Genomic DNA, 11,869 nt, shown 5'->3' with positions numbered 1-11,869 from the left:
AGGCTCACCTCCTGCAAGGGAGCCAAAACACCCCCAAGCACAAAGACCAGTCGCCCTGTTCCAGCATCTGGCGACTCCAGTAGTCCGCCTGCCGGTATACCTGATGGTAGACCGAAGCCACAGCCGTGGCGTTGTCCGTCTGAAACCAGATCGAACGACCTTGCAACCTCCTCGACCACGAGGAGAAACCCAAAATAGTAAGACAATGAACGGTAGACGGTAGTCTCCCACCCAGGCACTAGCCAGGCCTGACCCTGGGTAGCTACCGACACCAGACGAGAGCGGGCACATTCAGGGAGGTGTGGCCGTAGGTCCACTCAAGTTCAGCGACTCAGGGCTGACTGGACCCCCCAGGTTCACACCCCGTGAGACCGGCATCCGTCGTAACACCGACCACTGGAAGGAAGAAACAACTTCCCGGACCGAAGAGTCGGGGATCTCCGTCACCAACTCAGAGAGACTCTGACTAGATGGCGCACCGGAATCTGATGATTTCAGAGACAAGAGATCTTTACCACCTGGACAGTATTTCCCCTGGAAAACCTGAGCGTGGAAATGGGCATACAGTACCGCCTGGAAAAGGGAGGCTACCCACAGGCCCCGGACCTGCATGCACTCAGAGAGAAGACAGATTGCATGATGCCAATACCTTCACCGCAGACTGAAGAGTCTGCAATTTCTCCAGGGGAAGAAGGACCTTCGCCACTGAGGAGTCCGGATCAACCCTACATACTCCAACGCTGAATCGGAACCAGGACCGACTCCGAAAGTTTAACACCAACCCGAATCTTTGGAGGGTCTAAATGGCTATAAACGCATCCGCTAGGTCTGAGACAGGAGCTGCTCTCAGAAGAAAGTCGTCTAAGTAAGCCCACGAGGCAAAGCCTCACTGTCCCACAAAGTTAGGATAAGTGCAAGCTCCTAGGCTGACGCCAGATCAAAAGGGAGGGCCACAGACTGACAGAGGCCCTCCCCCATCACGAAACACAGAAACCTCTGTGACCTGTGCAAAACGGGACATGCATGTATGCGTCCCTGATGTCCGAGGACGCCAGAACGTCCCCCGGATGGAGCGCAGCTACCACCGAACAAATAGATTCCATGCGGAACTACCCAACGTTCACAAAGGTATTCAGGGCCTAAGGCCCATAGAAAACCCCAAACCTCTCGTCCTGCAGGAAAGGTAAAATTACCCCGCAGCTCAGCAAGTCCCACACTGCCAAAGGCAGACCGACGAGCCGGGAGAGGAAGACACGAGGAAAGAACTCTGTTCTGTGGATAGGAGGAAACCCTATCTAGTACTCCGAAGAGACCACCTCACAGACCCACTGGTCGGAGAGTAGGGAGGTTCACCGAATTGTGAACATACCAGACGCCCCCCCCCACCTAGAGACGGGGAGGAAAAGCTACATACAATGACGGGATTTGGGTGCCGGCGTGATCGGCTTACACACCCAGGGACGGATTAGACCCCCAGCCGAGCCTTTGTCGGCCTGGGAGGGTTGCACTTTAATAATACATACACTGTGGGGGTTATTTACGAAAGGCAAATCCACTTTGCACTACAAGTGCACTAAAAGGGGCACTTGGAAGTTCAGTCGCTGTAGATCTATGGGGGACAGGCAAGGAAAATAAAAAACAGCATTTTAGCTTGCACATGATTGGATGATAAAATTAGCAGAGCTTCCCCTCATTTCAGAGCCTCCCCTCAGATCTACAGCGACTGCACTTAAAGTGCACTTTCAAGTGCACTTGTAGTGCAGAGTGGATTTTCCTTTAGTAAATCAACCCCATAGTGTGTATGTATCAGGCCTCGTACTCACGACCAAACATGTCTGCTGAAACTGGTCCGCGGACCAGTTTCAGCGGACATGTTCGTTCGTGTGTAGGCAGTAACGTACAGAATTCCAGCAAACAATCGTCGGCCAGACCGTTTTCCAACGAACAACTGTTTCCTGGTCTTGCTTTAAAACAGTCTGCTGGAATCGTGTCCGTCAGACATGTTCGGTCGTCTGTACACAAAAGCAGCGTACAAAAACCCCGCGCATGCTCAGTCCAAATGAGGAGACGGGAGCGCTCGTTCAGGTAAAACTCGCGTTTGTTTGGGATATGGCACATTCGTCATTAGAAACCTTTTATTCTAGCAAGAGAACAATGTCTTAAAAAGGCGCACTAAACCACATTTTAAAGCCTCGTTTTATTAATTCTTCTCTTGCTAGAATAACCCCGTTCTCTTGCTGATGCAATTTCAATAGAGTTGTCCCATACTGAAATGTCACATTTCTTGCTTGTGATGTAATCCTTTATAATGTTTTCTATGCCAGACGTGTGTTTTGGTTGGTGGTCCTCCATAATTTAGAGTAGTCATTTTTGTAAAGGAATGTGCATTTTTTTAATTTTTTTTTTGTTTCTAGTTATGTCACCATTTAAACTATTTTTTTTTTACATGTTTTTTTCATTTTTTTTTTTTTTGGTGTTTCATTAGAGAATATTAAACCATGTTGGCACACCAAATGTCCCCCCCCCCCCCAAGGAGTGTGTCCTTTGTAAATTACCCATTGTATATTTATTAAAGGTTTGCTGCCTAATAATCCCCACAGTATATCAAACAATAGACATGTTTTCAAATGAAAGCAAAAAGCCTTTTATTCAGGCAAATGTCATCACAAAAAATAAAAAGAACGGCCAGCACTAGAATAGATAGCAAACTATATGCAAACTTGCATTTCCAACATGGTGAAGGATAAACTTCCAAGCCTCAGGAGCCAAACACAAAAATATGAAGCAGCAGCACACAAACAAAGGAACCCAAACTGTGGTAGTACAAACAAGATGTCCTTTATGTGGAAGGAAATGGAAGGCAGAAAATCAACGTTTCCTCCTCTTTCCAGCCTTCCCTCCAGGCAGCCTTCCAGCGGATCGAACACGGGGTCTTGCAGGTGGGGTTGATGTGGCAGCAGGAGGATGGTGTTCCGCAAGCCGGGCCGGGTCACATAGCCCAGTGTCTGGGGTCAGCAGGCCCCTCTGCATCCACCAAAGGACCTGGTTCATCAGGGCCTTTGCCAGTCTTCTCTGGTCCTCCTCCCCTTCATTTAAATCATGGGCCAATGAGGCACTGAAGGCCTCTGTGGGGTTGAGGGGGGCCCTCATGATGGCGCTTGCCTCCTGGATCATGCGGAGGCTTGCCTCCTCCACAGGCCTCAACTGCCTCCTTCGGCCTGATGGCCTCACCTGGGGGGGAGAAGACTGGCTGGTGGTGGTTCTCCTGGCCGGGTGGACCTGCTGCAGGCCACTGGGCCCAGCCTCCTCCTGGCTGCCACTGACCCCGGCCTCCTCCTGGCTGCCACTGACCCCGGCCTCCTCCTGGCTGCCACTGACCCCGGCCTCCTCCTGGCTGACAGACACCTGAGGATCTGCCACCTCCTGGCTGATCTCTTCTTCCTGTGTGGAAAAAAAAAGGAATTTTTTTACAATTTCGCTAAATAAAACCACACTCATTTTCATGTTTTTCGTTTATTATTTTCTGTTCATTATTACTTGAATACACTCTACTTCTGACCCCTGCAGTTGTCATCCCTGACACCTATTTGTCTGTACACCTTTTTGTTTGCTTTTTCCCAGCTTGGTTTTTTTTTTACAATATCTAATCATTAATCCACCAAGAATTATTTACGCCATAAATATAGAGGAAACTACTATACCTCCTCATCGAAGGGTGGCAGATCTGCATCTCTGTCAGCCAGGCCCTCTTCCTCCGACTCTGCAGGGCTGTGGTCATCTGGGGAATGTCCGCTGGAAGGTAGCATGGAGGAAAGGTTGGAAGAAAGACTGGACATCGTTTTCCTGCCTTCCATTTCGTCCCGCAAAAAAGCCATCTGTTTATAATACCACAGTTTGGGTTCCTTTGCTTGTCTTGCTGCTGCTCCCGATTTTTGGCTTTTATTAGCTTTGTATGCTCTCCTGTATGTGCTTCTGAGGTTGGCAAGTTTATCCTTCACCATGTTGGCAGTGCATCCTGGCACCCAAGTTTGCATATAATTTGCTAGCTCTTCTAGTGCTGCCGCTCGTACCTCTTTATTGCAATATAAAGAGTGCTTTGAATTCCACAGGATGGGCGTGTCCTGGTATTTTTGAAGTAAGGCCTCTATAGATTCCTTGCTTTGTAGGAGGTCCATTGTAATTTTTGCAAAATTATATTTCTTTTGAGTCTAGATTACAAAAACATAAACCACAGAAAAATAAATATTCCAAAGGATCAGCGTTGACCTTGATCTAATATGTGTCTTCAAATTTATTACCTATATCTAATTCCAAACACAGTCTCTCTTGTTTAAACAATGATTGGCAGCTCGGCCGCATTGCTTGTACCAAACATTGATTTGCTAGATGCAGAGCCATTGTTCACATTGCAGTAAATATTTTAAATATATAAAATTAAACAATGCTTACAAATGACAGTTTTCATCTAGGCACTCTTTCATGTGTAAATCTCATGCCCCTGACAATGGATGACATAAAAGACACTTCCTAATGACCTCTGTACAACCAACACTTGAACAATACCTTTGCCTGATCTGAATACACCATTCAAAAACTTGTCAATGAGGTACAGCATTGTTCACATCTCTATTTTGGTATCCAAATGCTTTTGGATACCAAAATAACATTGTGGTACCCCATAGACAGAATAGCTTAAAAAGGGTGCAACCAACAGCCCAAACCCCCATCCCATGTGTCTACATTTTCAAGGCCTCTGCTGATCACATTTTTAATTTCCTTACCTTCCTGTCTCTCGCTCCTCGTTTCTCACGCTCGCCTAATTACCGCGTAAGATGCGTAATCACGGCGTAAACCTTTTAAACACTCCGCGTATTTATGAAACCCCGCCCTCGTCACCTTTGCGAGGCCCCTAATCAATGAGTTTAGGAAATATGGCGTTAACTGTGTATGTTCTGGATGCGCTCGAAGATTCTCCGCGTAACGGACGTAAACACGTTGTTTGCATTCTCTACACTCCGCGTATGTATTAAACGCCGCCCTCTTCTCCGCCCATGGCGTAAGAATTCATCTTTTCCACGCCCATAATCTCTGTGGGAAAGGAAAGATGGCGATGTCACACGAGCGGGCACGATGCTCTCATGCCACAAGTGAAGGGACAGAGGCAGGGACGTCCCGATCAAGGAAAAGAAGATATAAAGCCACTAATATGCGGTTCCAGGAAATGGTGGAGTTAGTTTACATCATGCGAAAGAAGGACTATGATGGTGAATTAGGGCCATACAAGACCCCTAACCGCCGAAAGGCACATATTATGGACAAGGTGGCGAGGAGAATGCAGAGGATGTTTGGGATCACCAGGTCCAAGGAACAGCTGAGGAAACGATGGTCAGACTTAAAATTGAGGGAGCCACATCAGATGAAGAAAATACTTAAAATTCTGCGTAAAAGTAAGTAAATATATATTGGGGTTGGGGGGGGGGGGGGGTGATTGTCTGCAATAATGTGTTGCCATGTATATTTCACCATCTGCCTCCTTGGCCTGCTTGTAATTTTAAAGACATGTTGTCATTTATTTTTTAGGACATAAATAACTACATATTTACAAACAGTGTTCTTAGTAAACAACGTAACATCACATAGTTTCTCAGAAAGGCTCGGTTATTCCAGGAACAACACACCTGGACATGGCTCACTGGCCAAAAACTTTGTTTGTAAACATTGTGTAAAAGCTAGTTCTAGAAACAAAAAGTATGAGAATGGGAAAGGCAAACAGGATTCATTCTAAAAACAGTGGTAATAAAGCAGATGTTTTCACATCTGCAATGCAGAGCACCTGTGTCTCCCCAAATCAAAAATGGGTTTTGGTAGGGTCTCCCAGAAATACAGTTTAGGGGGGACATCCATGTGTGTCACTTTGCTAAAAAGGGGCAGATCAGAGCTTGCCATATAGAAGTAATTGCAAAATGTAGGTTTGGTGAAAGATAAAAGTAACTAAATGAAAGCATCTTCTAAGCAATGTGTGCGATTTATGCTCTCCAATATCTGTGTGCTGATGAGTCTACATTTTTTTTGGTTTATTTCAGGGGAAAGAAGTCGCCAGCATTTGGAGGAGGCAGAGAGGGCCAGACAAGGCCAAAATCTGCCATCTCAACATGTGGAGGAGGAGGAGGATGTGGAAGGAGAAGAGGATGTGGAAGGAGAAGAGGATGTGGAAGGAGAGGAGGATGTGGAAGGAGAAGAGGATGTGGAAGGAGAGGAGGATGTGGAAGGAGAGGAGGAAGGAAGAAAGGAGGAAGGAAGAGAGGAGGAAGAAGTAATTTTGGACTTAGAAGTCATAGCAGATGAAGGGCAAGTGGCGGAAGAACAATTTGGCGAATTGAAAGAAGGTGGATTGATGGATGAAGGAGGAGTCCAAGATGATGGGGAAGTGGTGGAAGAAGGAGGAGTGATTGAAGATGATGGGGAGGTGGTGGAAGAAGGAGGAGTGATAGAAGATGTCGAAGAGGTGGAAAGGAGAAGCCCATCAGGTCAGTGTCACCCTAGCTTGATTCAAAAAAACATATGTAGATAGGCCTCATCGAAAAATAATGTTGTAAATGCCATTTTTTTTTTTGTTTTAGGGGAGGAGGATGGTGTGCCAATATTTTCACGTGCAAGTGCTGCTATAATTATTCAGCAGGTAATGGAGTGCAGCACTGAAATGCACAATATGCGTGAAAGGATGTTTCTCATGGAACAGAATGTAACAAATGTCCTTTTGGAATGCAGCACGGAAATGGACAATATGCGGCAAAGAATGATGGTCATCGAATCTAATTTTAAGAACATTATTGACATGATGGGCCGTGTCAAAGACTGAAACACCCCCCGCCCATCCCCCGCCCCCACAAACATTTTTACAGTTTGAATAATGAATACGCCAAAATTTGAAGATACACACACAGTGTGCCAACATGTGCTATCTGCCATCACAGAATATCTAATGTCTGTGCTTTGTGGGTCCAACCCCCTCCTCCATCCTCAAGTAGTTGAGAGGAAGGGTTTGCTCCCACAAAACACAGACATTGATCACCCATGATGTCAGATAGCACATGTGGCCATTTGTCTGTTGAACCAATGACATTTGGCGAGTTTGCACTGAATGTGTGTATCTTCCAATTTTGGCGTGTTCCAGTGTGAAAGCACACCATGACTGACTGCTGTTGTGAGTTTTTATATTTTTTTAATTGGATTTTGTTACTTTTTGACCATGTTGAACATTTTGGGATACTATAAAGTTTAGACCATAAAGAATAAACAACGCCAAAAAATTTAAAAAATATATATATAGAATTATAAATCTCTCTAATCACTGAATTTAGTGAAGTAGAGATTTGACTCCAAATTCTCACCTAAAAATTTACTTTTAGAAAAACACACCAAAAACAAAAAAAATGGTTAAAAAATTATTGTTTTTTGTGCATAAAAAATATGCCCAAAAAAAAAAATTAAGGCGGTAAACACCCCACCAAAAATAATCTATATATATATATATATATATGTAAACAATAAATCTAACTATATTTGAGAAAAAAAAAGTGAACTTGTTAATAAATGTATAATCTGCATAATATTTTTGGTTGAATTACCGGAAAAAAAAAAAATTTTAAAAAAATTTTGTAGACTCCTAAGTACAAAAGCAGGGAGTAATGAAAAAAATATAAAAAATTTTTTGGGGTCATGAACAAGCAAAAATTAAAAAACTTGACCTCAACATTTACAAATGGAGTTGCTTCTTATTTCTAGACTCAATACCCTGTTTGTAGATGAGTGAATACTGTGCAAAATGTGGTTAGTTACTAAAAGTGGAGAAATCAATTATGCATTACAATTGAAGAAGTTAGTTAGAGAACCAGGAAGACAGAAAAAGAGAAAAAGCATTAATGACAAACAACTGTATAAAGTCCAATGGTCTAATTATTTATTATTTTTTAGAATATTCCTTTCTTTGGGGGCCGAATTAGAAAGAAATATGATCTGGCATAGCAATGGCCCCCCGACCCATGAAGTACTCAACATATTTGTCGCGTACCTCACGAGCTGATTGGGGGGCCAAGCCAGCGCGACCAGTGTCCAGCCCGGGAAGGGGATCTGAGGGTAGTCTTGCCTCAGAACCGATGTCGGGTAGGTACGTCTGGGAGTGCCTGCGTAAAAAGTTGTGCAAAATGCAGCAGGCAAATACAACGGTGTCCAATTTATATTCCGCCAGATGTATCGATGTCCTGAACAGGCGGAACCGGTTGGTGAGTATCCCAAAGGCATTCTCGACTACCCTCCGAGCCCTGGCCAACCGAAAATTAAACACACTCCTCTCTGAGGTGAGGGTCCTCTGGGGAAAAGGCCGCATGAGGTGAGGACCAAGCCCGAAAGCCTCGTCCGCTAGGAACACAAACGGAAGTCCTTCCACATTATCTTCATCTGGTGGCAATGCCAGACCACCAGCTTGGAGACGATCATAGAAATCAGTCCGTGCGAACACTCCCCCATCAGACATCCGGCCGTTCTTCCCCACGTCCACATATAGAAACTCATACTGTGCCGACACCACCGCCATCAACACAATACTATGATAACCCTTGTAATTATAATAGTACGACCCCGAGCGGGGTGGGGGCACAATGCGGACGTGTTTCCCATCTATTGCTCCACCGCAGTTTGGAAAATCACACCGCTGGGCAAATTGGGAAGCCACAGACTGCCATTCCTGTGGTGTGGAGGGTAGCTGTGGGGACAAACAAAATTAGAGATTTAGTACTTTGTAACAAATACATCCTACAAGCATCCTTGTGACAGTTCACAGTATTAAAATTGCATTAGAAAAATGTGCATGGAGAATTTGGGAAATGAAATATATAGGGCCACTTCATTAAGAGACTCCACAGCCCTCTGATGGGGACAATAAAAGTTTGAAGGGGGGGGGGGGGGGGACACAAAAACCAAAAAGTCCTGTTTGAAAAAATGGCAAGGTGGGTTTGTCCCTAGGATAGCATGCTGGACAGGTTAATATTGGGTAAGGGACAAATATGCAGGTAGGCCAAGAATAAAACATGTAAAGCTGATATCAACATGCATAGGGAGAAAAGGTAACGTTAGTTAAACACACAGCATATCTGGGAAAATAAAAATAAAGTTAGTTGGCCACATTATTAGAGCCAGGAAACTTACCTTAATATACTCCTCATGCATAACTTTGATGATGGCAGCACACGTGTCCGGTATGATGACCCCAAGCGCCTGCGGAGAGATGCCTGTCGAGAACTTGAGGTCCTGCAGGCTCCTCCCAGTCGCCAGGTACCGCAACGTGGCAATAAGCCTCTGCTCGGCCGTGATGGCTTGGCGCATCACAGTGTCCTGCCTCGTGATATAGGGGGACAGAAGATCCAGCAGACGGTTGAATACGGGGTCCGTCATGCGGAGAAAATTCCTAAAGTCATTAGGATTATTCTCCTGGAGTTCCCTAAGCAGAGGCATATGTGAGAACTGGTCACGCTGGCGCAACCAATTCTTGGTCCAGAAACGCCTCCGCCCCCTGTTTCTGGCCAAAGTACTGGACAAATGAACATATCCAGCAGCCATCCCATAAACAGCACCAACTCGCGAAAATTGACGCTGCTGCTCCATCATGGCTTCAAACCGGCCGGCTGGTCAGTCAAGAACACACTGAAACAGAAAGCACTCGCAAATCCAGCACTACCTGCGACAAACGCGTGACAAACAGATACGAGCGCACAGGATGCAACTGCTAAAGCAGAAACAACCTGCTTGCCTATAGCCGAATGACAACTACGTTACCGCAAGCACACGCACTGAACCCGTGAATACACGCTGTCAAAGCCTGGAGACCGAGAAGCGCGAATCAGCTCTAACCAAACCTTCACTAACACGAGCAAACCCGTAACTAGCAAAAGAGGAACAGAGGGCGGCGCCATTAACTTTGGTCTTCCCCTTTATAGTGACGTCGTACGTAGTTTACGTGCACGCGTTCCGGTACGACGGGAATTTGGTCCGCTGGTGTGTACACGCCAGCGGAACAAAACACAAATCAGCCTTGTACGCCGGAAACTGTCGGGCAGACAGTTTCCAGCGCACAGATCCGGTCGTGAGTACAAGGCCTCATATGTAGGTGTATGCACACATGTCTTGGGAGTGTGGGAGGAAACTGGAATACCTGTAGTCCGTAAGTGACTGAGACCCCAGAGTAGTAGCCACAATAAGCCGCAAGTCAGACCCCAGCATGGTAAACATGGAACGGGTCAGTACTTTGGATCTTCTATCAGTCAGATCCATACAAGCGGGGGTTCCCGCAATAGGGAGAGTGGTCACCTATACATGACACCCGAAGGGTCCACCACCGGAAAAGAAGCTCACCTTTTGAAAAGGCTCTCCTCAAAGGGGCACTGAACCACCCGGCGGTGAGGGACTACAAAAGCCCTCAGCGGCTTTTCTCATTCCGCATCTTAGAAATTATCAAAGGGCACAGAAGGAAAAAACCTACACAGAGCGGTCTGATTTGTGTGATCCAGAAAAGACAGAGCCCTCTGCGGAAACCCAGCTGCACTATCCAGCTTAAGAGAGTCCCTTGCTACCAAGATACCTGGTCCATGGCTCCATAACAGAGCATTCCCTAGGGGATAACGGGGGAAGGAGGCACTTTTTTACCGCCCGTCCACAGTCCACCCCCACCCTGGCACAAACGTGTCCAGGACTAACAATAAAACCTCTGTGGGAATCCCAGGTGCTAACACCACCAGCATGTTGGGAAAGGACCCAGATACTGACTCCAAATATTAATAATATTTACATAGTGTGTATGTATAACATGTAGGTGTATCCACACCTTTCCTTACAAATAAACAGAAGCTCCTAGAGCCATATTCAGGGCATCTCACCCACTTTCATGCGCTGACCAGGGGTACCCAGGGGACTCACCTCAGGAGGAGACTGCCCAGCGCTGCCGTCCGCTCTCAGCACACGGCGTGTGAGAGGAAAAGAACCGTGAGGTAACTGTGCGGCATCGGCAGGGACCTGTGTGCGCCGTAGGATACAGCACTAGGGGTCAGGACTACTCCAAGATGGCCGCCGAGCGGTCAGAATGTGGCCACAGGAAAATGGCAGACCGCAATGTAAGCTGCGCCATAGCGCGGCTACGACAAAATGGCTGCCAATAGAAGTTTTCAATGTAATTGAAAAACCTCCCAAAAAATGGCGCCAGCGCCGGCCAAACGCCGCGTTTAAACAGGAAACACCTCCTAGAGCTTTTTAACAGTGAAAAACACCTCATAGGAAAAAACACAGGCCAGTTAACACAGTCCCCTCAGGAAGGCCCCCCTTGACAGCGGCAATGTTAGCAATGCAGCAAAGGGAAAGGAGCAGGGAAGGGAGGAGGACTCCCAAACCCCAGGAATGCCCAGCCGTACCAACCCACCGAAGCGGGAGGGACTGTACTTACCTGTGTGAGCGAGGACCCGCTGACACATTCCTGACAGAACTATAACCGCAATGGAGGTAGCTGTCGGCCCAGTCCACTGTGAGTGAGACAACACCAAAGCCCAGTCATATGTGGACCTCGGAGCATAGCTCACCGGCCACCCCAGGAGTCATGGGGTATGGTGTGGCAGACCCAGCCTCTTTGCAAAGGTGTGCCCACTCTTGCTGGTCGGACTGAGACTACAAGGATCTATATTATCCAGCCTGTCTCTCAGCCGACAGTTGAAAGAAGATTCTTCAAGAAAAAGTAAAAAAAAATAAAATTTCTCCTCAGGGTGCTGGGCCCAAAGGGGGCCATACGTCCTTCTCCTTGCTAGGCAGAACGAAACTGAAGCTGCATACT

The sequence above is a fragment of the Rana temporaria genome, chromosome 1, assembly GCF_905171775.1.
Source record: "Rana temporaria chromosome 1, aRanTem1.1, whole genome shotgun sequence".
Classification (NCBI taxonomy): Eukaryota; Metazoa; Chordata; class Amphibia; order Anura; family Ranidae; genus Rana; species Rana temporaria.
This window is presented reverse-complemented; position numbering follows the sequence as displayed.